The following is a 27,825-nucleotide window of genomic DNA, read 5'->3' on the forward strand; positions in this document are numbered from 1 at the left end:
GTACTAGAATTGGGTAAGATATTTAAGTAGAAGTTGGCTTATATTGTGGACAACTGAAAACAGTCTAATGGGCAAATCAAATTTTTTCTTATCAGCAAAATATCAAAGAGATTGAAAATACCCACTCTTATATGTTTAATTGTATCTTATTTGTATTGAAAAATCCTTGCATCACCTCTACATTCTATAAATAATTAACTGATCCAAGGAACTAAAGTATGATTCTTATGTGGCTTTGGGTTCATACGTTCACTGAAAAAGTGCATATTATAATGCTGCAGTATCTAAAAGCTAAGACACTGCTTTCTGCTTTCAAACATCTTTGACACAGTGTTAAATGTATGTGCTCTAATGGTGCAATATACTTAGGGGAAGTGATCACAAATATATTAGTTATCCATTACCTTGTAAGAAATTAGCCCAAAATTTAGAAGGTTGAATCAACAAACTTTTATTAGCTTACAGTTTCTGTCAATCACAAATGGAGGTAGTTTAGCTGTGTGTTTGTGGTTCAAAATCTCTCTCAAGAGACTACAATCAGGTACCAGCCAGGACTGGGATCATTTCAAGGAGGAATATCAAATGGAAGTGGATTCAGTGTTTAGTTTACTAACATGGATTTTCTCAGGGCTCATTAATACTATCTTACATTAATACTATCTTACATAAACTGCAGAAATTAATCTCTTGACATGTGAAGCTTTCTATATGGGCACTTACCACATGGCAACTGGCCTCCCCCCTAAAGCAAAGGATCTAAGGGAGAAACTAAGAAAGAGTAAGAAAAAATGTCTCAGTCTTTTTATAATTTAATCTCACAACCAATATGCAATCACTTTTACAGCATTATCTTAAACTTTTAATTGGCATATGTTAAATTGTACATAGCATGACATTTCCATACATGAAAATAATGTACTTTGATCATATTTGACCCCTCTAATACTCTTTCTTATTCCTCCCCTCACTACCCCTTTTCCCTTCCCCTTCCACACCCCAAGTACTCCCAATTTCATGATCTTGGGTGTTTTGTTTTGTTTTCCATTACCTTCTATAAATAATAGAAAAATGCAATATGAATCTTTGTGAGACTCGATTATTTTCCTTAACATGAGGATCTCTAGTTCCATACATTTTTCTAGCAAAAGATGTAATTTCATTCTTCTTAATGGCTGAATAAAACTCCATTGTGTAGATATACTACATTTTTTATCCATTCATCCATTAATGGGAGCCAATTGCTGATTCTATAATTTGGCTATTGTGAATAGTGGTGCAATAAAAATAGGTATATAGCATCTCTATAGTTAGTTTACTTTTATTAGAGTGGTATGGCTATATCATTTAGGAGTTCTATTTTTACTTTTTGAGAAACTGCCATATTGATTTCCATATAACTAGACTAGTTTATATTCCCACTAGGAGTGAATAAGAGCATTATTTTTTGTAATAAGCAAGTCACTAGGTCCCAGTCCAAATTCCAAGAAAATTGTGAAATTGCATGAATGCCAAGAGATAGAAATCTTTGGGATCCATTTTAGAAGACCAAGCCTGCCCTCTGGTCAATAATGACTCATGTCTTTCCCACATGCAAAGTACCCTCAACCTCTCCCACAGTATCCAGAGTCTCATCCCACTACAACCAGTCAATATATTTTCATTTATAAGGCAGTAGCATCGTAAAATCTTGGTTATTTAAAACAATAAATTTCTATATCTTGATCACACTGCATGACCATGAGGGTTTGGCTAAGGATTCTCTTCGTTTTGGTCCTCACTCAGTGAGTAAATTCACCACTGGCTATTAAAGACTTCTACACAGAAATGACACAAAATATGACTTCTGCTCAGCTCACTAGTCTCAAAGGCAGAAGTTCACTCCTACCTCTTGTTTCATGGAAAGAAAAGAACAATGCACAGAAAAAAGATTAATATAAATGATAAAGTCATATATTTTATGTCTACCTAAATTTATCAATCCAGATTTTTCAATTTTATTAATTATTATAATTGTACAAATTTATGGAGTCTGTGTGATAACTTGATACACGTATATAGTTTGTAGTAAGCAAATCAGGGTAGTTAAAATTTCATTTATTTAAATGTTTTAAATTAATGCATAATAATTATGCATATATGTGAAGTACAAATAATGTGACCTTTTGCATGTATTTCAACACATGTATATTTCATGTATTGATTAACTCAGGATAACTAACATTTCAATCTTCTTATAATTACTTAGTCTTCAAGCTCCTCTCTTCTAGTATTCACAAAATATATAATAGGTTATTTTGTCAAATAGTCACTTCTTTGTGTTACAGAAAACTAAAAGTTACTAGTTTTATTTTTTGGAACCTATTATCCAGTCTCCTGTTAGCCACACCTCACTACCATTTCTAGCCTCTAATAATTACTCTTGTACATCCAGATCAATTTTATGTTTTTTAGTATCCATATGGGAGTGAGAAAATGAAGCATTTGTTTTTTTTTTTATGTGACTTCTTCACTTAACATAATGTCCTTGATTTCCATCTATTTCACTGCAGATGGCAGGATTTCATTCACTCTTATGACTGAGTAATATTCTATTATATATATAACGTCCTTTTTATCCATTCATTCATTGATGGGGATCTAGCTTGACTCTACATCTGAGCTATTGTGAATGGTGCAGCAACAAATGTGGATATGCAGGGGTCTCTTTCTTATGCTGAAATCAATTTCTTTGGATATATAGCCAGAAGTGGACTGGCTGAATCATGTGAACCTCCTAGCTGTTCTCCATAGTAGCTGAACTACTAATTTACCTTCCCACCAGCAGTATAAGAGTCCCTTTCTCCACATTCTCTCCAGCATTTGTTATTTTTCACGTTTTTGATGATAACCATTCTAACTGGTATGAAATGATATCTCATTGTGGTTGTAATTTGCACTTCCAAAATGGCTAATGATGTTGAACATTTTTTATAAATTTTTTGAAATAGCCATATTTTCATTCTGCAAGCATTTATCATTTATTATTGTATTCTATGCTTATGCAAAATTCTAAGGACAAAAGGCAGAGAAAAAGATAATACCTATTTTCTGGCTTCTCTATATAGTAAGTGGAGAAATAAGTACAGAGACAATTACAAAACATGTCATTATAAACAATCAAGACATCTAAAATCATCTAAGAGACTACAAGAGAGAAGGGACCAGAGAGGGGGAAAAAAGTTAGTTCCTAATGTGTTCAGATAAATGTGAAGGAATAGGCAAGATTAAAGAAAGTAAAAAGGAATATTTCTCATTCTTTAGTAAAAATTTTTTTAAATTATTCATTTATTCACATGTGCACACATTGGGTCATTTCTCCCCTCTGATGCCTCTCCTACCCTCTCCCCCCTTCCCTCCCTCAGTTCCAGGCAGCACCTGTTCTGCCCTTATCTCTAATTTTGTTGAAGAAAAAACATAAGCATAATAAGGAAGACAAAGTGTTTTTGCTAGTTCAGTTAAGGATAGCTATACAGAAATACTTCTAGCATTGTTTTCGTGCACACATGTGTTACAACCAATGTTGATTCATTTCTAACTGATCTTTACACTGGTTCCTGTTTCTCTTCTCATGTTAACCTCTGTTGCTTTAAGGTTTCTGTATTAATTCCTCATAATAAGCATCTTCTGAATCAAAAGGCCTATATTCTTCTGATCAGGAAACTGAGCGTCTGTGCACCTTGACTTCCTCATCTGTTAAATGAGGTTTATCCAAAATCTCTCCCAACTATAGAATTCTGTGATTTTTTTCTGACTCCAGAAGATACCTTTCCAAAAGACTTTCTGTATGATAATTGCAAAATATTTAGCACATAAAACACATAGTAAAACACTTTAGTAAACACCTGTGGGAAATTCCTCATATACAAAAATAGTAGAATTGTATTCCCTTCACTTCTGAAAAAAAATATGTTCAAAATTAATCACAAATGAAGAATAAGATGAAGTTTAATGTAGAATGATATGAAATAATACTTCATGGCAAAAATCATACATTTGTGCCTTTATCATCTTTAATCTACCATTCTGGAATTTTCTCATGACTTTCATTTGTAACGAGACTCTTGTTTGTTGTTATTTGCTTGTAAAAACACTCTAACACACATATAGACATACATTCACACACACACAATTTATTTACTCTGAAATTCTGTGGCCAAGTTAATTTGTATTCTCATAATTTAACACACTGTTGCTCTCTTTCTTCATTGTACTCCTCACTGCTTCATGGATCTTCCTACTTCCAGAGGAAAATTCTTAGTAGTGACATTCAAGTCTTCACTACTCACAGCAAAATGGTTAGCCTCCAACTAGTCAGCTAAGAATAGCCAAGGTCAGGAGTCCTTTCTTTACCCATCCAAGATTTCATTTCGTCTCTTCTCTAGCACTAGCCTAAACTATACTTTCAAAGCAAATATGTCTACCCAGTATTGGCAAAGGTGTTATACAACAAGAATACTCATATTATTGCAGAGGATCATAACTGCTATAACCACATTAGAACACAGTTCACCATTATCCATTAAAGTTGAACATAAGCATACATGATGATCCATCCAACAATTCCACTCCTTGATATATACAACATGTTTACCAAGAAAAACCTAAAAGGATGTTTATTGTAGTATTAATTTTAATTGCTTTAAACTGGAAATGACCCAATGTTTATCAACAATAGATATCCACATAAAGTGTGATGTATTCAGATCATATTTGTCAAATTGTAACATGAATGTGATCAACCATAATGTTAAGATGCCAGACAGAAATATAACCTCTGATTGAATTTATACAATGTTCATGGCAGCTGTAAACTAGAGAGTTAGACATTGAGAGAGTGATTTTTTTTTTTTGCCTTTTTTGAAAAGGGAGAAATGTGACTGGAAGGGAAAATGAAGTCTGCAGTCCTAGATGTGTTCCCATTTCCTGTCCTGAGTGTTGTTTACCCTAGTGTTTAATTTTGTGTCATTCATTATGTATGCACTATTCTATAAATGCACTATACCTTAAAAAAATTAAGTATTCCCTTTCAATTTTCTTGGGATAAATGGACTCAGACTTCCAAGAAGTCTTGCTTATTTATATGTCCTGCTATGTAGATTATGAAAATGTTATACTCTAGTAAGTTTCAGCATTGTTGAATATTTTTTCCAAGTTTGAAATTCATGATAAAGATGTGTTAGTATTAAATAATTTAGGTTCAATAAGGGGTAAGGCAGTATTTGTTGTTCTTGTTAACAAACTTCCAAATCACTCATTGTATTTTAGAAGAAAGCTATAAGGGAATAAAGAATGACATTGAAACAAGGAAAGCAGGTGAGAGAGAGGGAGAGAAGGGAGGAAGGAAAGAAAGAAAGAGAGAGAGCAAGAAAGAGAGAGAAAGAAAGAAAAAGAAATCTGCACATGAAATAGGGACTTGACAATTTTGCAAGATATGTACCTTTAGGAGTTTTTTGTTGGTTTTTTTTTTCCTGGAAGTTTGCCTACCTAATGTTTAAGGTAATGAAAGGGGTTATCTTCACACTTAAATCAATTAAAATCTGAGAATAATGACTAACAAAAATATGTGCAAAAAATTCTAACTAAAAGAGAACAAAAGCTTTCTAAAGAAATTTCTTTCATATGTACTTTTAAACTACTTTAAAAGGTCATAGTTGCCTGTACTAATGTAGAATGCATTTTAAAATTACATGCTAGTTTGATCATCAAGCAGACTTTTTTTTTCTTTTTTTGATTCTTTAAAATATGGTTAACAGTTGTGTTGTTAATCTTAGTTGTCAACTTTTTTTGTGTGTGTATGTTGCTTGCACTCAGGACCTTCACCTTGAGCCACTCTACCAGCCCTATTTTTGTGAAGGGTTTTTCGAGATAGGATCTCACAGAACTATTTGCCCTGATCTCTGCCTCCTGAGTAGCTAGGATTACAGGTGTGAGCCACTGGCACTCAGCCTGGATTGTCAACTTGATTTGATTGAGAATCACCTAGTAGATTAGTAAAATCTCTGGATATGTCTGTAAGGGCATTTCCTCATTAATTAAACCATGAGGGCTCTGTCCTAATGAATGGTTTAACCCACTAGTGTATTAAAAAATTGGATGGACTATTGGGATTTGCTAGAACTGTGAAAGATGGGGCCTGCTTGAAGGAAGTAAGTTGGAGGGCATGTTATTGGGGGCTGTATCTTGCCCTGGTCACGTCCTATTTTTGCTCCACTCTTCTTCCTGTCCATCATGATCTATTCTGTCACACCCTCCTCACCATAATGAACTAGAACCCTTGAAACTGTGAACAAAATAAATCTTTCCTTCTTTTAAGTTGTTTATGTTAAGCATTTTGCAAAAATGACAAGAAAAGTTTATTTAGAAATAAACCTCACAGGAAATAAACATTTTTTTTCTAATGTAAAATAGAAGCGTGAAAAGCCTCATACTATAGCTCAGAAATAAATGTTAGCACTTATATTGAAATACCTTTTTTCAGATGTTTAGTATTTTAATTATTATATTTCATATAAAGAAGTCATAAATCATTAATAAAACTTAGAATTTTCAGGGTATAATGGAAGATACATAGCAAAGAAAAAAATTATATTGAGCAAATCCAACATGTTTAATATCACACTATAAAATACAAATTATTTGACTCTAACTCTACTTTTTTAAAAAAGACCATGTTCACTGGCACAAAAACAGACATGAAGACCAGTGGAACAGAATAGAGGACCCAGATATGAAGCCACACAACTATAAGCAACTTATCTTTGACAAAGGAGCTAAAAATATATGATGGATAAATAGCAGCCTCTTCAACAAAAACTGCTGGGAAAACTAGTTAGCAGTCTGCAAAAAACTGAAACTAGATCCATGCATATTACCCTATATCAATATTAACTCAAAATGGATCAAGGATCTTAATATCAGACCACAAACTCTAAAGTCAATACAGGAAGGAGTAGGAAATACTCTGGACTTAGTAGGTATAGGTAAGAACTTTCTCAATGGAACCCCAGCAGCACAGCAACTAAGAGATAGTATAGATAAATGGGACCTCATAAAACTAAAAAGCTTCTGTTCATCAAAAGAAATGGTCTCTAAACTGAAGAGAACACCCACAGAGTGGGAGAAAATATTTGCCAACTATACATCAGACAAAGGACTGATAACCAGAATATATAGGGAACTTAAGAAACTAAATTCTCCCAAAACTAATGAACCAATAAAGAAATGGGTAAGTGAACTAAACAGAACTTTCTCAAAAGACAAAATTCAAATGGCCAAAAAACACATGAAAAAATGCTCACCATCTCTAGCAATAAAGGAAATGCAAATTAAAACCACACTAAGATTCCACCTCACCCCTGTTAGAATAGCCATCATCAGCAACACCACCAACAACGGGTGTTGGCGAGGATGCGGGGAAAAAGGAACCCTCTTACACTGTTGATGGGAATGCACAACCACTCTGGAAAAAAAATTGGAGGCTACTTAAAAAGCTGGACATCGATCTACCATTTGATCCAGCAATACCACTCTTGGGGATATACCCAAAAGACTGTGACACAGGTTACTCCAGAGGCACCTGCACACCCATGTTTATTGCGGCACTATTCACAATAGCCAAGTTATGGAAACAGCCAAGATGCCCCACCACTGATGAATGGATTAAGAAAATGTGGTATCTTTACACAATGGAATTTTATGCAGCCATGAAGAAGAACGAAATGTTATCATTCGCTGGTAAATGGATGGAATAGGAGAACATCATTCTGAGTGAGATTAGCCTGGCCCAAAAGACCAAAAATCGTATGTTCTCCCTCATATGTGGACATTAGATCAAGGGCAAACACAACAAGGGGATTGGACTTTGAGCACATGATAAAAGCGAGAGCACACAAGGGAGGGGTGAGGGTAGGTAAGACACCTAAAAAATTAGCTAGCATTTGTTGCCCTTAACGCAGAGAAGCTAAAGCAGATACCTTAAAAGCAACTGAGGCCAATAGGAAAAGGGGACCAGGAACTAGAGAAAAGGTTAGATCAAAAAGAATTAACCTAGAAGTTAACATACACACACAGGAAATTAATGTGAGTCAAACTCTCTGTATAGCTATCCTTATCTCAACCAGCAAAAACCCTTGTTCCTTCCTGTTATTGCTTATACTCTCTCTTCAACAAAATTAGAGATAAGGGCAAAATAGTTTTTTCTGGGTATTGAGGGGGTGGGGGAGAGAGGGAGAGGGCGGAGTGGGTGGTAAGGGAGGGGGTGGGAGCAGGGGGGAGAAATGATCCAAGCCTTATATGCACATATGAATAATGAAACAATAAAAAAAAAGACCATGTTCTTCTGAAAGACTTCTTATGAAAGACTTTCTCAGACATTTGTTATTTCTGTAGGGTCTAGGGAAACAGAGCTAATGACCAAAGTAAAAGGAAAGATTCAATATATTCTATGCACACATGTGGGAATGCTATAAAATACATCTGGGAAAACGATAACCCTGTATGGGCTTATCGTCCCTTGAAGGCTATTCACTTTAGTCTTAGTTTTTGTAGCCACATTACCAGTCAGAACTTATTTGGCAACAAGCAGAGAAATGAGTGAACCCTTACCATTAAAACGATCCTCTTCTCTTTTGTTTCAGTCTCTCTTCACATTGGGCACATTCTATGAACAGTAGTCTGCCTACTTGGGCTAGTTCAATTGCTGAAAAATCATTTTCTTCCTGCTTATGAAAATTTATTGTCCTTTTTTTTCTGAGTTTCAAGGAAAAAAAAACAAAATTGTGACTTCTTAATAATTTGTCATTTTGTTCACAATAGAAAGCTTATTTGAATATGGAACAGTGAAACCTGTCAAAGTCATTTTAAGAAGGGGGAGGAGGAAGAGGGAGAACAATGGAGGGGATGAACCAAAATGGAGTACATTATATACATATGTGGAAATGTAACAACACAACCTCCTGTACAACTATTGTAAACTAATAAAAACATTTTTTTAAAAAGAAAGCTCATTTGACCTGAATATTAAGCAATAAAAATGATTATATTTTAAAAAAATTTTGGCAGGCATAAAATACTTTTGGTTGCCTCCTCTATGAGGTGAACAAGATATTAGACTAATGTTTGCACTTTAAAAAGGAAGGTAGCTTTTTCAAAAGTTGATCCCATAGAAGGGAGAAGAATAGAGGTCAGTAAGGGTAGAAGGGGAATAATGAAACATTGAATAATTTGTTAGCTGATTTTATGTTCATTGTGACCAATACCTTAGAAAACTGAATGCAAGGAAAGAACTTATTTATTTTGGCTCACAGTGTCAGAGATTGTAGTCCATGGTCTTTGGCCAAATGTATCAGGGTCTGAAGTGAGGCAGAACATCATGATGATAGGAGCATATAGTAAAGACTGTTCACTTCATGGAGGCCAGAAAACAGAGAGAATGTCTGTGCATAATGATTCTGTTATGCCATCCCCAGATCACCATCCTATGAAAAGGTGCCATCCACATTCAGGACAGGTCTTTCCCCCTTACAGACACACCCAAAGGTGTACTTTACTAATCTCTTAGGTGCTTCTCAACCCAATCAAGATTAACCATCACAGATAACATGTGCCAAAATACAATTTGATAAATGGAATAAATTCTATAGCACAGTAAGATGACTATAGTTTAAAATAATTTAGTATATATTTTATAAAGAACTAGAAGTGGGGAGTTCAAGTTTTTCCAACCCATAAAAATATTTAGAGAGATGGAAATACTAGTTACTCTAATTTGATCATTATGCATTGTTTACATATATTGAATTTTCACACTGTACTCCATAAATTTGTGTAATTGTTATGTGTCATTTAAAAATAAAAAAACAAGAAATATATGTTTATGATGGCCTCAGAAGAATAACTGTCCTATGTGTCTATGAAAACTCATAAGAAATGGATTCAACTAACAAATCCAACATGTATTTACCTGACAGTAAAAAGAGAAATGGTTCACCAAGGTAATTTACATATTAATCTTGATATAAGTGAGCTAAAAAATTATTAAAACTACCATAAAATCTAGTCTAAATCTGTCATTAAGCAATAATATAAGTTGTGGAGTAGAGTTTGAGGATTTTCTATTTCAAGTCAAAAAGGTGGCAGAGAGGGAGGAATGGAGAGAGGATGGCTAATAGGTCCAGGGTGCAATTACATAAGGAGAATAATTTCTAATGTACCATAGCACATTAGGGCAACTATGATTGACAATAATTGAGTATTTCAAATTAGGAGGATTTTTGAATGTACCCAACTCAGAGCAATGATATGCATCTGAGGTGATAAATATATTAATTACTTTGATCATTGTATGTTATATACATTTATTAAATGCCAAACTATTCCCCATAAGCATGCACAAATACCATGTGACAATTAAAAATGTATATGCACACATGTGTAAGTTTTTAAAAAATAAAAGCTCATGTTTGGTCCTTCAGCTTCCTTTTCATACCTTAGAAAAGAAGCAAAGAGATCTGACCACCTTTTTTATATTTTCCATACTATATAGGGCTGAAAGTAAAGGAAGTGTGTCTTTGGAGGGGGGGGAGGGGGAGAGGGAAGCAGGGGGGAGAAATGACCCAAATAATGTACGCACATGTAAATAAATGAATAATAAAAATAAATAAACAAATAAATAAAGTTCTTCTAAACAATACTAAATTTAACCAGCAAATGGCTGATGGTAAAGAAACAGATAGGTGAGACTAATGAAGAGACCTTTAGGAGGTGGCCTAAACAGGTAGTTGCCTGAAAGGAGTGAATGGATCTAGTATTTTTGTCTGTAAGAGCAAGGTTGGAGAAAGAGAAGTGGTAATAAACACATGGAGGCATTCTGACTGCGCCTTAATAGTGCTTGTCAGATGTCTCTATTTTTGTCTAAACTTCAAAAGTTATTTCATTGTAATATGTGAAGAGCAGAAGGTCTTGGGTTCTGTGATTGGTTATTGTTTTGAAAAGGAAAGAAAATTACCTTTCATTTTCTCTCCATTGGCGTTTAAATCCCCGGTGGAGGCTGGAAGGACAATCCAAATCATCACACTGCAGCAAGGAGCCTTAGAGGCTTTTACTTCCGACTAAGGCTGTGCACAGCTCTTACAGTCTCTAACAAAAAAACCTGCAAACAGGAGCCTACAAACAGTTTTGCAAAAGTGTTTCAATGTTTCCACTTGCTTTGAGCTTTTAAGCAAAATCAGATTTTACCTTTAAGGCATTTAGCAAAGGTATTTTGATGCCTGTGCTAAATGAAGCCTTGAATTTCCCCAGAAGGAATATCTCTATTTAGAAAAATATTTCCAATGAAATTTTCTTGGTACATTTTATCATATGACTCTTAAGTTATTAAAAAATGTAGAGAGATGGCCATTATGTGCCATTTACTGTGTCAGGGGCTCAAATAAAACCTGGAACAAGACAGAAACAGTCCCTGTGGGACTCCTATAGATTGCAGGGTAATAGGAGAGATCAGACAAATCCAGCAATCACACTCTGGGCATTCTAAGTACTGTAATAAACACACAATATTTTAATGACTTAAAACACTGAAATTTAATTCTCATTTGCATAAAACTCCAGTTCAATAGATGTTCCTAAACAGAATGAGTTGATGGATCGAATCAGATTATCATCTACAGGACACTCTCATGTGAATAGACCTTGTTAGTGGAATGAGGATGAGCCTGAAAACTGTGGTAGAAGGACCATGCTCTTCTGGTTTTTACATCATCTCTCTTCTAGTCCTCAGGAAGTTAATCTGTGGATAGGAGATCATCTAATGAAAGATCATATATGAGACAGTTTGAAAACTGCAGCCCATTGGGAAGAATAACCACCCTCACACCTAATTGCAAAGTGCAGTTTGGATCTGTGATAAAGAGGAAGGGGAGGCAGTCTGATTAAAAGCTGGACAGTTTCCATGACACAGGTAATGTGATCGTGTGTGATAGGGAAGCACAGGCTGTTGAAGCATCCAGGAGACTCATCTAGCTGGAACTCAGAAGGGCCAGCATGTCATCAAATACTTTCTGCATAGGATTGCAACCTCCCTGGGAACTGAAGGAAGACTAAAGTTGATCATGTTGAAAGAGTTGGTAAGAAAGTATTCTAGACAGAAGGAAGCAATTTTGTAAACAAACTAGCAAAACCAACATGAGTCATTAGAATACATTTTAAATCTTATAAATTAATTCTGCTGCGGAATTATGAAAATGCCCTTTCATGTGTTTCAGAAGTATGGATGTTTAGAAATAAAGAATGAAATTCTTTTATGTAAATAGAATATAATAAAAATTGGAATTCTTTCATGATGATTAGCCCAGGATGAGTAGGACAATGATTTGCTTTGCCTGGCTACCAGGGTTTAAGTGATCCTTTTAACAACTTAGGGGCACCAGTTCTATAAGGATGAAAGGATGGATGTTTTGAAAGGTTCTGTATAATTTTAAGAAGCAACAAACCAAGAATCCAGGGACATAATGAAGTACATACTACAAGAAAGCAGTTTGGCTATTTTATTTTAGATATGAAAGTTTCAATTCAACATTTTAAGAAACAATATTTACTGCTTTATAGCTTATGGACAAAAGAGATTTCCCCATTGGCTTTGGCACTTCACATTCCAATTAAAGATTGTGTTTCATAAAATTGATACAAGCTTCTCATTAACTCTCTCACTTTTCCTCCTCTCTTTCTCAATCCCATCAAACAAGGAAGATGATAGAAATATGGTGTCTTCAACACAAGTTAGAGTTTGAAATATTTTCAAAATAATTCTTGTTTTCTATCTTTCTAACTAGGTTTTCAACGTTTTGAGGCCAGGAACTGTGTCTGAAAACACCTACAGTGGCTCTCACAAGGTGAGTTCTCAATGCATACTAACCCCTTCCTTTCTTGGGTCATAATTTCTACTATATTACCTCATACATAGTTAACAACAAATATTGGTTAGGATAGATAGATAAATAAAACATTTCAGATATTTTATTCTATTCAACCAATGTTACTTTTATAAACTATTAAAGTTTTTCTTTACTATAGATGACAATTTTCATTTTAAAAATAAAATTATAACACACTCAAGACAACAGAACAACTAGGAAATGATCTATCAGTAAAATATTTATTTTTCCTTTTGAATCATGGGCAATGTTAGGCATGAATACTGAGGAAATCTAACAACGGGTTAAAGTTTTGAACTGGAGCAGCAGATGCCTATAGATTTAAATGTTGATTGAGTTTAGCTGCTGCTGCTATGAAATTATTAGCCCTCGGCAGTGGTCTCGCCTACACACTTTATTTTGGTTCATCTGAAAGCCACAAAGCTATTTATTGTTAATGAGGGAATAAAGTGAGAAAACAGATTAGCAAATAGATTAGTAAATTTTTAAAACTTTAATCTCTGTTAAACAATAACAGGTTATCATGTAATGCATTCACTTCTCATTATGCTGCAATGTTTTTTTCACTATTAACACAGCTTTGTACCTTACATATCCTTTCTCTAATACATCTAGCTTAGTACATTTCATAAAAATCCTCTGTCAAGTAAAATTTTCTCGCACATTGCAGTTTAATACTGTGCTTCTAATCTTAAAAGGGTAATTCCTTGAAATAAACAACTCCCATGCTCTTTTTCCAAGACATCTGATCTATTAACTTACCATATAAATACTATTACCTAGTAATAAACCTGTGATAAATTACAAAATAAACTTAAATGACTTTTAATCAGCCTTTCTAAATATAAACCTTATAACCATAAGCTTTAAAAGTTCTTAGCATGCTCAAATATTCTTATCTGCTAAAATTTTGCATTATCTTAAAGAAAAGCATATTACCTCCTACATAACTGCGTACCTCATTTTGAGTTGGTATTTCCTATGACTCTAAACAAAAGGAAGCAACTGTATACAGGAAAAGTATGAAAAGGTCCTTCAGAAGTCAAGCTACTATTGAAGTCAAATAAGATGAGAATTAAAGAAGAGAGATAAAAATTGTGTACATTTATTTCAGGCCTTCAGCTGGTTTCCCCTTTGGTCCCTCATTATTTCACTTCTATGTATTAAGATTCAGCTGACTTTCCCAGAGAGCACTCTAGGATACCCTCAGTCAAAATTGATGCCTCTTCTTCTGAACCCCCAAGTGTCTTTGTCATAACTCTTATGATACTAATCATTCTGCTTTATGGTTCAGTAGTGTGCACAGAATCAGTTCCCATTTTCTGAGTATATTATGTTGCAGAGTTCATTTAAAAAAATAGTTGTTTGGAAGTCCAAGGTCTCACAACCAATGAGTTAGAGCAAGAATTCCTAATCAAACCCTTCTGACTTTTCCCTTCTACCAAAGACAGAGCTCCCAACCAGACCAAAAGTATGTTTCAAAATAATATTTACACATTGTCTTTTTTTGTGGCTGTTCTACTACTTTAAAAAAGCTACCCAGCTCTCTCTAATCCTGTCATCTCCATATTGTCTACAAAAATAACAGAAGAGATGCTGTCAAACAATTGAGTGAAATCCAGTCTACTTTACTTAAGGCATTATATTTGATCAGCATTTCTCAAACTGTCTTTTCTGACATTTGTCTAAGATCACAATTTCACTAGTTAGTGTCATTTTAGGGCCTAGAATTTATTTTGTTTCCCTTTATGATATGTGAATGTAACACATCATTTTGAATGTTGACTATAGGTATCTAACTCTAACACATTATTAAATATTTCACTTTTTACTTTAACCAAAGAAAAGACAACTTTCCTGTTTAATGTAGTTCTTACCCCTTAAATAAGTTAAGCTTTATTTTTGATAAGCACAGTACATCCAAAGCACATGGTGTACACATTGTATTTACTCTTATCTCCAGGTTAGAATGAGGGACTTGAGAACTAGCAAAACTCAATATTTTGCCAATGACACTTGTAATAGTAGCATCAAAATTCAAATCCAAGGGAAATTGTAAATTTTTGAAAGAGAGGTTCTCTGTCTTCTTATTCATTTTAATTTTTCCCATAATATTGAACAGTGCATTGATACCATGGACATTTAATCAATGACTGATTTGAGAATATTATTGGATATTTAAACTATTGTTAGTGCAGAATATATTATTATATAATTAAGGGTACACAACATTTTGCTGTAAGGCCATTGGCCAAGTTTAGCCAGTTTGGTGACATAAGTTTTCTTCTTCGTGTCATTATCAGTGTCACTTTTCATGATTGAATCAAGATAATTCTAGCCAGAAACTGTGAAAATGTCTGAATTTGGAAATGCAAAAGTATGTTGCATGAACATAATAACATTGTGGACTCTATAGCCAAGGGCTTTGCTTATTTTGGCAAGTACAATTTAATTTGCTATAAATAATAACATTTGGTTACATGTTGTGCTGGACATGTTTTAATATATAGACCAATGCCAATGTCTGTAAATTTTTTCACATAAATAGGAGTAGCCTACTAGAGTTTTAGTTAATTCTTAGAGTTTCATCTATTAATAAAGTCAGAAATACCAAGGTTTCTTTATGTGATTCTATGAATTGTTTACAAAGTTCTGAGTAGCACTATTTTGGAGGCACAAACCAGATCTACTAACTAAGGAATTGTATTACATCAGTCTAAGTTCAGTTATTTTTAGTACAGAAGTAATTAATTACACATAGCAGAGAAATATTCAGTTCTGTAATAGAGATCTTTGATTACAGTATTAATTTAACAATCCCAGATAAAGGACAAGTTAATCTAATTAAGAGAAGGTTAATTGTGTATGCATAGTATATGACCAGAAGGAAAAAGCTCAATGGATGTTCTCTGAGCATTTCTGCTTGAGATAGAGAGTTATATTTGTTCATTCAAGGGCAGTGATAAAAGCTTTCAAACTATATACATAGAATTTAAAAGAAAGACTTATTACAATGATTTGCTACCAATTCAATGTAGAAATAGTAATGTGTATAACCTAACAACTTGTTAGAGATTATGTTGGTTAGCTTTCTATTACTGTGACAAAATAACTGAGATAATCAACTTAAAAAGAGAAATAGTGTTTTGGGCAAAAAGTTTCTAAGATTTGGTCCATGTTGGCTTGCCCCTGTTGCTTTGGGCCTATAACTGTGCTGTGCATCAGGGTGGAAGCATGTGTTGGAGGAGAACCGTTCACCTCATGGTAGCTTGGAACCAAAGAGAGAAAGAAGAAGCTGAGGGTGGTCCCAGACAACACTTGGTCTCATAGTGAGAACATGTGTCACAAAAGAAGAAGAAGAAAAAGCAGGAGGAGGAGGAGGAAGATGATATACTTGAACATGGTGGCTCATGCCTGTATTTCCAGCAATTGGTAGACTGAAGCAGGAGCTTCAAGAGTTTAAGGCCAGCCCAGGCTATATAGTAAGTTCAAGTCCAACCTGGGATGCCATAGCAATACCAGACCTCAAAAGAAAAAAAAGATATATACTTTATACTTTGTTGTGGTTGTTGTGAGTGAATGATTTGAGAAGTTGTATTTATATATATAAAACTTATATTAGAGTTTTGTATTTTAACCAATCTGAGTTTTTTATAACATCTGACTCATTTCTTAAATACTCAGTTGGGTAAGGTCATGGGTGCCTGATGATGGGCTATGTTAAGCATGAGGAGAGTCGCCTGATCGGGAGAAATATAATATATATGTATGTATGTGTATATATATCGATATATATGTATATAAAGGACAGTCATAAAATAGGGTCACACAGCATTCTCCTCAAAACAGTATCATCTTCAGTCCTAAATTTATAAGAATTGTTAGAAACCATCTCACATATATTTGATAAGTATGAGTTATAAATTTATATAAGTAGAAAAACTTTAAAGTCAATTTTTCTTATAATGGACAAGATAGATCTAACAATAATATTTTACAAACATATTTTCTTAGATTATTTGGCCTGCTATAATGAAAAACTTTTGACTGACTGGCTTATAAGCAATAAAAACTTATTTCTCACAGCTTTGAAGAAGTCCAACATCAGATTCTGCCAGATTTGGCATCTGGTAGGACCTTTTAATTATGGATATATACAGTGCTTTCATTATATTTATGTATTCATTGAATATTTATTAATCAGTCACTGCCATAGATACAGATATAATGATGAAAATAAAATGACACCTGCCTTCAAGAGTACAGAATCTGTTACATAGAGACAAAATGAAAGCAAATAGCTCTGACAACATGGTGTCAAACTTTTTTTCAAATTGGTAATGCTTTATTTCTTGAGCTGTACAGTGTGACCAAAGATTTTCACTGTTTCATACTTCAAATTTTTTGCATGTAGTTAACTGGTCTTAGTATATTTTAAAAGAGTCCTAATCTACTTAACTATTACAGAGGTTTAAATACCTAAAAATATCTACTTATGTATAATCTTTCATTCTCTGAAGCATCATTGTAATTTTATCAAATACATTTTTTAAATGACATATAAGGCAGTGTATGTAGCTCAATGGTAGACTGCTTGACTAGCATGCACAAGACCCTGGATTTGATCCTAGCACCACAAAAAAAATCAACAGATTAAAAATAATTTTATTTGTCATGTACAACATGATAAACAAGGTAGAACTATGACCTGCCTAAAATAGTGCATGCAGGTGGAGTGCATACAATAGGCCAGAAACTGGAGATGCTGGGGATGAAGTGTTAAGCAAAAACAATGAGTGGGAGAGGCAGATCTTAAAAAGAAATAGGGATAGTGTAGATTGCATGGTGGTGAGCAGGAGAGAACTTTACAATACTTAACATCCAGAACAATGGACACCAACTCATCAGAAAAGACCCCCACCCACTAGAATGGAAGTTCTTCCTAGCTGCTGAGTATTGGATTGAATTCAGCACTAATTGAAAAGAGAGAGAGAGAGAGAGAAGGAAATTTAAAGTACTGGGTAAGGGGAATATTAAAAATTTAGAAATTTTGAACTGAGTAGGTGACTTTCTTAGAAAAACTATCAAAAACCTAACAGATTTATGTAGCTATTAGGGAAGAGCATTCTAGATGGAGGATATAGTAGGTGCAAAGGTGATGATGGGAGAGCTTCTTGAAAGTGAGGAAGTGAGACGGTGGATGTGGCTGGATTGTGACACAGGAGAGACAGGAAAGAAGATGTCTGAGTAAAAATCAAGGCCTATAGCTCCCTGGATGGATTTTGACATTTAATCTGAGTGAGATGTTCTTTCACTGAAGGTTTTAAACAGAAGACTGACATGAGAAGACATATAATTTAAAAGGGTTCTTTAAGCTTGCTGGTGGAAAAGTGAGTAAGCAGGATAAGGTCAGTGATAGATATGCTGGGATGGAAGCTGTTGAAATATGCAGGTAAGTATGGACAGGATGATAGTTTTAAGTGTGGGACAAGTGTTGAATCTTGGAAAGACATTGTTTTGAAGGTAAAGTCGCCTGGATATACAAATCTACTAGATTTGGTTATGGGAGAAAGGTGAGGAGAATGACACAGACTGGAAGAAACAAGTGTTATCTATATGCCAAATCCTTCACAAGTATCTAAGGAAATAAAGGGGAATAAGACTGATTTCACCTGGTAGCATAGACAGCTAATTAAGTAAACACTTACTGGAGAATGCAAATTTTCTCACAACAAGGGATGCACAGGTGTTTAATCTAGTCCAAATTAGCAAGGGATTGCTTCTTCAGGAATGAAAATGATGCCTGGATCTAAAGGATTAATCAGATTTATTCAGATGAGGATGGGAGACAAGGAAGAAGGGGAGAGGCTATATTTATGGGTGTGAGATCCTAAGCACATTTAACTTGCTAGTATCTCATTGATGATACTACTGCTATGTCTCCTTAGGGAAGGAATGCTCCTGCCAAAGTATTTTTTTTGCCACCAGCAGGCAGCCGACATAGACTATATTCTTATGTATCTCTCCTCTTAAAAAATAATCATAGTGTACCCATTTTTGAGTAGGATATCTGTGCTAAGTGCTGAGGGGTGAACTAGGATTAATTATATTTAGATCTTACCATCAAACTGCTAAGAGGATAGTTTTATCTTCCAAGTTAAGATCCAAGTATTTAATTAAGTCCAGAAAATTATGCATTGTTTTCAAGTTGCTGACACTACATATGTGGTATCATCCATGGTGTGCATTGCCTAAGTTACTAGCTACTCAACATATTGCCCCAAAAGAAAAAGAAAAAAAAAGCATATTGCCCTAAAGTCATGGGCCTTGTTTTTATTCACCCCACAGTATCCTTAGCAACTATCAAAGTCTAATTCATAATAATACTTGTTAAGTGATGACTATGTTTCCCAATTCTAATCTTATTATTGCTGCAGATCATTGAGACAGCCATAAAGAATTAGAATCTTTATGTTTTATGGACTTATATTCTCTTAACTTTCTTTATATAATCTATGCCAAGAGGTTCTTAACATCATTGCTTCTGGTAAGGGCTTTTCATATATATATATATATATATATATATATATATATATATATATACAATCAATCATTAATAAGCTTGGACTTAGTACCACTTATAGAAGAGTAATTTTTCTCTTATCAATATATTTACTTGCAGCCTCTCTCCTGGTTTTTTTTTTTATATATAACAAATACTACAACAAAATTCGAGGTCTTACCTGGGTATTTAACTTTGTGACTGCTTTCCACCCACTTGTTTCTTCATAACCTTCCATTTACCCCTCGTGTCTAACCATTTGATTTCTTCACTTTCTATTTACTATCCTTTGAATTGCTTCCCTCATTTTTTCATGCTCCCTTCCTTTACTTGTAGAAGAAAGATTCTTCTTTCTAATTCCCTGCGAAATCAAGGACAATTTTGCTCATATTGAAAAGAAAGACCAATAATGATTATGATCTTATTTTAATGTGAATGTAATTTTATACTCAGAGTTACTCCATTTCATACAAATTTTCCTTCCATATTTTGTAGGAGAAAGGAATTGATCTGGCAGCAAACAAACTCAAAGTTATGCATCTATGAAAGTTATTAACCTCTCAATGCACCTTTTAGCTTTTCCTATTCCACAAGCATCAATGATAAACACACCCATCCATTTTATGTTTATTGTTAAAGCAGAGAGTTAACAAGAAACCAGCCCCTCTTGCTTTTTATTTCAACTTGATAATTTTTGTATTTTTCTAAGAAGATGGTATTGCCCTGGAGTAACACAATGTGGCAGGTTCCTTAAGCTTTCCTGGACAGCTGTGCCTATGTTGTAGGAGAACTCATAACCCATTTAAGTTCCATTTCATTGGAAGATACCTAAGTCACCACACTGCAATCCTGAATGGACTTAATTCCACAGTTCCAGATGCTGGCTTATTATCATTCTGCTTCCCTCCTCTTCCTCTACTCAATTGTTTGGACAGCTGAAGTTGAGAAATGATGAATTCTTGACTACTCTTTTCCTAATTGTTTGTCTAGGTTGGATCAATCATAAAGTGAATATCATTAAATTTAGTACACTCTTGTTTGTCAAATTATCTTTCCAAAGTTTTTTTGTTTTCTGAGCATCCACTTAAACTACAACAGTGAAGCAGTGAAACTGCTTGTTGCTTTCCATTGAAAATTAGACTTTGGCCCTAAGCCAAGCTGCCTGAGCCAGCACTAATATAATTCACAACTGGAAGAAGACAATCAATTAATCAATACTATAATTTGGAACTGACCATGGTAGTAATACTCACAGCTATTACACTCTACTGACTGACACCATTTAGGATTAATGAGGTAGCAAGAGCAGGAAAGTCAAAGATTCATTTAAAGACTTTTTCCCCTAAAATCAAATCATCCACTCTATTTTGTTATTTTTTCCTATTCAGTACTGCCACAGTGAAACTAATATAAGTAAGAATTTTAAAGACAAAGAATATTACTCACTGCAGTGATTTAGAACAATAATTCTAATGAACACTTTAGATACGGGTTTTGGAAAAATAATTTAGTTTAATGTGAGAATCTTCTGAGAAATCTAAACATAGTGTTGGAATTAAAGATCCTCTGGTGCTGAAAACATACACACAAGAGACAGAAAATCTTGATAAGGCATTTTCTTTTGATCAAAAGGGTGCAAGCATGTACTTACTCCAGCTGAGCAGACATGTTAGCACAAAATGGCGGACAGTGGCTCCTCCTTATATCCATGACACAGTTGTACCTGCCCCTCACCTGGGATTTGTCGAGGTCAAAGGTTCAGAATCTTTCCCAATTGGCTAAAAGGCTTAGGGGATGGGTTAGGGCACGTAATTTGGTGGGTAGTTTTCACAGGCAATGGGACTGTACAAGAATCCAGAAAAAACAGGAACTCTTTAAAAAAACACAAGTCACCTAAGATGGCGACTTGAAGAATTTTAAGTAATCTAAGAGGGTGACATATACTTTGATAGAAAAGATCATTTTTCTTACAATAGTGACCTAAAATTGCTTTTTTGCTATTTTCTGGGCATTCCTTGATCCAATTTTACATATTTAAGTATTGGTATATTTATGTTTGGACAAGTGAGAACCTCTTAATTTACAAAACTTTAAAATGCTTCTCAGAACACTTTCAAGTGCTTAATCTGTCTTGATCACACAAATAAATAAATAAGTAAATAAAAGTGAAAAAATACACAGGATCTGCTGCATTTGCAAATTGACAGTATTTAACAACCCCAGTCCCTTCCAGCAGAACCATTAAATCTTGCAGCTCTGTGAGAGGCAGGAGTTTCCCTAAAGCCTTTGGCAGAATCTATGTGATTATAAGATGCTAAATTTATACGGAAATTAGTACCGTGGTTCCCATAGTGGGCGTTTTCTTTGGATTAGGCATACCTAGGCTCAGAGACCTTTAACTACAGATAAGTTTTCAGAGTTGCCTAACATGAAATTTGGATAGCCAGATGGGGATGTTCAGCATGGTAACAGTTTTGTTGTTGCTTTTCACTAGAAAGCAAAATATAGAGAAATCTTTTAAATTTGGCAGAAACGATTTTTATCATCATATGTCTAAATGGGATGGTTTGGCCAGCCAGAGAATAAAGTCCATATAGACAGGTTCTCTTTATAACAAGGGATTAGTTCATTTTCTTAGCTAGAAAATTCAATATGGAATTATCACAATTTAATTTCTAATTTTATTGTGGTAAATTTAGGAAAAAATACCTGGAACATAAACTGGTGTTTAATATTTCCTTTCCAAATGCTTGCCTTCTACTCATAACCCAAAGAGCATTGAAAATACAAATTTAAATCAAGATAAATCTTTGTAGTGGGACGTTTATATGTATTATTTGAATAAAGTAAAATAAAACTTTAGAAATATCATGAAAGTTTTGAATGGCAGAAGTTGAAGTAGAAAAAAGGTTCTATATGGTTTGCTAAGAAAACAGTATATTGGATAAAGCAGAAATGTTGAGTTAGAGAGTCAAAGTAATTTTAACCATATTGGCTTCTGCTGATAAGAAATTGTATTCATATTTTACAGTACATAATGGTGTTTCCATAAGAGAACTATACATTTTAAATAAATGGAATTTTATGAAAGAGCACACGTCCAATTTAATATATCTTTTTTATTGTAGAAACACAAAGGGCATCATTAATTTTCATTCTACTTGCCTACACAAAATCAATGAGGAAATGAAAAATAAATAAATAGAAAATATAATTAAATTTAAAATGTAAATTTTTAATAGGAAAATGATTTGGGGTTTTATTCTACTTCACCCTATAATGAATACATTCCTATCTTCCTCTTAGAAAATAAAATGTAAAATTGAAAATACAAATTTTTTTATTTGTTGGCTTTTTTTGGTTTTGAAAAAAATCAACTCATTCTGCTAAAGCTTACAAAGTTGAAAAGGAAATATACAATAATGTGTTATGAAAACAAAATAAGATATTCAAGTCAGGGCAAAAAGACTGCTTTGTTTTTAAGTTTGGCTGCTTATTTTTTTCTTTATATTTAACTTTACTTTAGCAAAAATGTTTTGAGACAACATACAAGAGTGTATATAACAAGGTGGAATATTTTACTTTTATGCCATTTTATGTCAAACTAATTTAAGGTAGCTTTTAAAGATGGATTCAAATATAAAATTTTAATTGCTAAAAATACATGGAGAAGATAATAACGATAAGTTAAGGTAAAATGTGTGAGATAAAAGATAATGGCTAAATAGTAAAAAGAAAATTTAAGTTGGGGCAGTACAATATGCAACAATGTTTACTAGAAAGTCCTCTATAGACAAATAGCAATCTAAGCTTTCTAGACAATGGGAAAGCAACCTTTTACTGTGAAAGGCCATATTAGAAATGTTTTAGACCTAGTCAGCAATACCAACTCTTTAGCAACTTATCGAATCTTCATATTAGCACTAAAAGAGTCATACACAAAACATAAATGAGTGGAAATGGCTGAATTCCAATAAAACTATTTACAAAACAGCCAGTGGTTCATGAGCTGTAGTTTGCCTAACTCTCTTCGTGGCACAAAAGTAAAAGTGGAAGAGCCATTTACTTAAATCTTTCACAAGCATAGGTCATTCTTTTCCAGTTTTGGGAATCAAACTCAGGACCTTGTAATTTTTTTTTTTGAGGGATGAACTTTCTTTGGAGGAAGGTGTTTTATTAAAGTCCTCCTTCCCCCAGCACACACATGCTTCAAAGGGTTTTGAAAAGGAGACCACTTAGGATGCCCCTTCCATTTGGAGGACATAATGGACTAGCACCTTACCTAAGCCTAAGAAGTCTACAAGATAAGAAATAGTTATTATGAAAAAAAAATTTAAATGAAGGGGTAATAGAATAGGGGAAAGCATGTTGCTTTGTGACTACATTAGATTGTTTTATGATTTCTTTCATTAATGGACTCATTCAATGTTACATATGTTTTCTATATCTTTGTATCTATGTGTATGAATTGAAATAAAAACTAGGACTCTATTTGTCTTCAAATAGGAAGGAGACATATACCAAAGAAGGCAGTCAGCCTCTGAAACTGAGAAGGGTAATGAAATGGTTTGTGTTTGAAAATGTTCAGAAGGAAAACAGTGCTGGTAGCCTATGTTAAATTTCTCACCTCCAGACCCGAAATTTAATAAATTTGTGATGTTTTAAACAATAAATTTTGTGGTAATTTGTTATAGTAGCAATAGGAAACTAATTCAACAAGCAACAACAATGAACCATGATAGATGTTATAATAGGGAGTATAAATAAATGTTGAAGTAGGATTTATTAAACTAATCAAAGAATTGGGAAGGTTTCCTGAGGAAGTGATGTGTAATCTTGGACTTGAAGGATGAACACGGATGAGCAAAAAAAGGGAGGTATACTGAGGAGAATTACAAAGGAAATTAAATTATGTGATAAAGGCAGGTTATATTTTGTAGAACTGGAGGAAATTCAGGATATTGGGACCTCAGGATTTAGGAATGATGTTGAAAGATGAAGCTGGTAAGTATGCTGATGCCAGTTTGTGAAGAGTCTAGTTAATTGTGACATGTTTAGAAGTCTGAACATTATCATAAGATCAATAAGAAGGCTTTAGGATTTTTATCCATGGGACTATTATAATTGTATTTTCATAGGTGCCCTGTGAAGAGCAAATTAGATGAAAAAATATTGAGGAAGGAATGACCAATAAAGAAGATGTAAGTGGCAGCATTCTGAAAGAAAATGGTATTTACTTGAACATGGATGGTAGATACATGAAAGAGAAGTATCCAGACAACAGTTTGACTATAGACTCTAAGTAATTTTTTTGATTTACTAGTGGTTAGAGATGTCTAGAGTAGATGATGTTGAATTTTTGAGATATAGAATACAGCAGGAGAATTAAGCGTGGAAGAATGAACCATAAGAACATCAGTGCATCTTTCAACACGTTAAGCTAAAATATCCATGTGGAATGTTGAGTAAGCAGTTGGTTATGTAGGCCTGGAGCTCAGGAAAGAAGTCTGGGCTGGAGCAATAGATTTGTGGTTATCAGTGTCCAAATAATCTTTGAATCTTTGGGAGTAGATGAACTTACCCAGAAGTTCTTGGATCTATTTAAGAACTCCTTGAAGTGGGACACAAAAAGACTAGAACAGGGCCTTAAAAATCACAAATATTTTAAGTTATGTAGTACTAAAGAAGAGAAAAATAAGAATAATCAAGAGGAAAATGAGACAAACCTGAAGAGTGGTATACCATAAAAGGAAAAGAAGTAGATGTTCAAAAGAAAAAATTCCAACAGTGTCAAAGGTTCCCAATAAGTCAAACAAGATAGCTTAGCAGTGTTCATATTTTGCAACATGTAAGCATTTATAACCTGTATGAAAGCAAGATTAGTGGCCTATTTCAGGGAAAAATAACATGGGATGAGTTCAGGAAAGTGAGACAGAAAATATAGAGAACAATTTTCAGGAATTTTGACAATGGAGAGAGGATAGGAGAGAGTAGTACTTGAAAAAGGAGTTTAGGTTGAAGAAGTTTCTTTACTTTTTTATTATATTTCTTAATGTTGGAAAATTATGTGTGATGAAATTCTAATGAGACTCATTCAGAATTAAAGGAGAAAGGCAAGTTACAAGCAGTCTGATCCTGTAGACACGAATCACTATGTATGTGAAGAAGCCAGAGAGGAAGGAAAGATAGAAGGTAGGTCAATGTCTGAGGTGTAGCTCAGTGATAAAGCACTTGACCAGTATGTGCATGTCTTTGGCTTTGAACTCCAGTACTGCAAAAAGAAAAAAGGATAGAAGGTCAATTATGTAGCTGAAAAATCAGCTCTTCCTCATCCCAACAGAATGAAGGAAACATTGGATGCAGATTGTATCCTGGACAGTGAAAAGTCCAAAAGTTCTCCCCCAAAGATTTCAAGTAATGCTCTGGATCTGAGGGAGGAGATGAATTAGTTGAACATTTGAGTAGAGTTGCGAAAGTTTGAAATAGTATCATGAGGAATGGAAATTAAGTTGTATAATGGAAAGCTAATGGAATTCTATGGCACTGCTGAGAGTTCGGGTTAGGATTAGAAGCTGTGACTGTGTTTTGGTACAAATCTGCCCCTTTTTTTGTGACATTCTATAGCAGTGTCCAACAAAGTTTAACAGCCTTGTTGCATGCACAGGAAGAAATCTTCACTGCATAGGATTTTGTAAGGTGATGGCCAAGGTCCCAAAGGCACGGGATATTCATACTGGCAACAAAATAGTTGAAGATCAGCAGTGTGTTGGAACCTTCATTTGTATTTTCTCCTTTGACAGTGATAAGTCCCTTCTTGAGTTATCCTGCTGCTCTTTTAGGATTCAAGAAAAAGACACTCAGAATGAAATGCCTTTTAAAGTTTTGATCTAAATTAATGAGCTATGCCCAATTTGGTGAAGGTAAAGGAAAATTGAATATTTTATCAAATTGTGATATGTATGCGTTGCTTCTGCAATAGTATTACCATTCCTGTTCTATAATGCATTGCATAGTTTACTATTTAGAGATAAAAGCATAGTATGATACACAAGTGTGTAAGTATTTACCTAAAACATATTTTAAGTATATCTATAATTTTGCCACAGATGTCAATATACAGCTGTGTCTTTATCACCAAGAGACGTGAGGAGAATAATATGAAACACTTGTATTCTCCTTCAGAAGCATACATGAATCTTTAAATGTGTGCTTACCCAGGATTTGGTTTTATTTCTTAATTTCCATTTCTTGAATTTTGTTACATTTCAAGCCTCTTATTTTAATTAAAATTAAATTTAAAAATTAAATCTCTACTCCAAGTTACCTGGCTTGGAGCCAAAAAAGAACCACACATTCTTTTCTTTCCATCTCCTGATCACTTTAGCAAATTAAATCTGAGGAGAAGGAAATGTGCCCTACATATGAAAAAGAAGAGTTAGCTCTCTGATTTTGTCTTCTGATATCGAAGTCTATTTTGATTAAAATTATTTTAAATTAAGAACCCATGATGTTATATATTTATAGCATTCAGGAGATGTTTTGACATGTAGTGTATATACAATGTAATATGATTAAAGCCAGTAAAGCAACCTCTTCTGATCACTTTTTTGTGGTGAGACATTTGAAACTTTACTCTCTCAGTTATTCTGAATTATACAATACATTATTATTGATTATAGTCATGCTTCTGTGCAATAGCGCACAGCACTTATTCCTCCTCCTGTCTGTCTAAAACTTTGTATCCTTTGACCAACATCTCCCCATTTCCTACTCCTACTCCAGCCCTGGATAATCACCATTCTACTCTATTACTATGAGTTCAACTTGTTTTAGAGTCTACATAATATAAATATAGATTTTAGACAGATAGATAGGTCTTTATATTTGCTTATTTTCATTGAAATTTCTTTTACCAGTGTTTTATAGTTTTCAGTATGTAGGTCCTCCAACTCCTTTGTTAAATTTACAGCTAAGTATTTTCATTTTATTGCTTTTGTGAATGGAAAAGTTTTCTTAATTTCTTTTACTGATAGTTCATTATTAGCATATAGAACTATTACTAATCTTACATGTTAATTTTGTATCCTTCAGTTTAACTAAATTTATTTATTAGTTATAACAGTTTTTTGGTGGATTCGTTAGGGTTTTATATACAAAAGATTATATTGTCAGCAAATAGAGACAATTTCACTTCTTCCATTCCTTGTGAGATGCTTTTTATTTCTTTCTCTTGCCTTTTTACTCTGGCTAGGACTATCAGCCAGACTTGCGAAAAAAATGTGATAAGTGGACATC

The 27,825-nt window shown here is 33.9% G+C and overlaps 1 protein-coding gene and 1 pseudogene across 19 annotated transcripts in view; both read left to right on the forward strand.

Moving 5' to 3' along the window:
* The window catches only part of Ptprd (protein tyrosine phosphatase receptor type D), a 1,026,094-nt gene that overhangs the window by 200,288 nt on the left and 797,981 nt on the right, over window positions 1-27,825 (forward strand). For all 19 annotated transcript variants that reach the window (XM_074051871.1, XM_074051878.1, XM_074051881.1 and 16 more), the window contains exon 2: window positions 12,867-12,926. The gene's annotated coding sequence lies outside the window, so the exon portion shown is untranslated. The remainder of the gene's footprint in view (window positions 1-12,866; window positions 12,927-27,825) is intronic.
* The window catches only part of LOC141415434 (peptidyl-prolyl cis-trans isomerase FKBP2 pseudogene), a 275,717-nt pseudogene continuing 260,757 nt past the window's right edge, over window positions 12,866-27,825 (forward strand).

The sequence above is a fragment of the Castor canadensis genome, chromosome 13 (genome assembly GCF_047511655.1).
Source record: "Castor canadensis chromosome 13, mCasCan1.hap1v2, whole genome shotgun sequence".
In the NCBI taxonomy this organism is placed as follows: domain Eukaryota; kingdom Metazoa; phylum Chordata; class Mammalia; order Rodentia; family Castoridae; genus Castor; species Castor canadensis.